The sequence below is a fragment of the Sinocyclocheilus rhinocerous genome, unplaced genomic scaffold, assembly GCF_001515625.1.
Source record: "Sinocyclocheilus rhinocerous isolate Xijiao unplaced genomic scaffold, SAMN03320098_v1.1 scaffold2309, whole genome shotgun sequence".
NCBI classification, from domain to species: Eukaryota; Metazoa; Chordata; class Actinopteri; order Cypriniformes; family Cyprinidae; genus Sinocyclocheilus; species Sinocyclocheilus rhinocerous.
In genome coordinates, this window is record NW_015644615.1 from 402,463 (window position 1) to 403,649 (window position 1,187).

A 1,187-nucleotide genomic window follows, 5' to 3' on the forward strand; every position below is an offset into this window, starting at 1 on the left:
TTAACATAATATTTTAAGGCGAGACATCACCATACCTCGCCAGCCGATTGATTACATTAAGAATTGCAAAAACAATTTGTATTACGAGTTTTATGAAATGTTATAGTATGCAAATGAGGCATTATACTATAAATATGCAGTAATTTGCATTCATTTCCAAAACATAAATCCGAATATTGGATAAAGCCAGAATCAAAATTCATGTTTGATTTTGCTGTTGTATTAGAGGTAAAGGTTTTTTATCACTCCATAAATCCAAAAATGAGCTGGGTGATAATATAATTTACATAATAATAAGAGTAATATATTAATATAGATAATAATATAGCTTACATCAACTGTCCTATATAGTATTGAACTATATGTATGCAGATACATTTATGTCCAACTTTAAATAGAGAGCTGGACAATAATATAATAATTACATTTTTCCACTGTATAATCAAATGTAAGTGTTAGATATAAATGTGGATGTTCATCTTAAATACAAATGTGAGTGTAAGCAGTGTTGAGACGGGATAGTACTGTGTGTGTGTGTGTGTGTGTGTGTGTGTGTGTGTGTGAACCAGTCATAACATGGGACACACGGACGTCTATGCCGCTCTGAGGTGTGTGTATGTAGTGTGTGTAATGTGTGTGTTATAAATCCTGTGTAACACGTGTGTTATGAACCCTGTGTAACACACATTTGGGTGTGTCTGTGTGTGTTTTTGTGTGTGTGTGTGTGTGTAACACATCTGTTTTATGAATCCTGTGTAATGTGTGTGTGTGTGTGTGTAACACATCTGTTTTATGAATCCTGTGTAATGTGTGTGTGTGTGTGTGTAACACATCTGTTTTATGAATCCTGTGTAATGTGTGTGTGTGTGTGTGTAACACATCTGTTTTATGAATCCTGTGTAATGTGTGTGTGTGTGTGTGTAACACATCTGTTTTATGAATCCTGTGTAATGTGTGTGTGTGTGTGTGTAACACATCTGTTTTATGAATCCTGTGTAATGTGTGTGTGTGTGTGTGTAACACATCTGTTTTATGAATCCTGTGTAATGTGTGTGTGTGTGTGTGTAACACATCAGTGTTATGAAGCCTGTGTAACACGTGTGTGTGTGTGTGTGTGTGTGTGTAACACATCAATGTTATGGACCCTGTGTAACGTGTGTGTAACACATCAATGTTATGGACCCTGT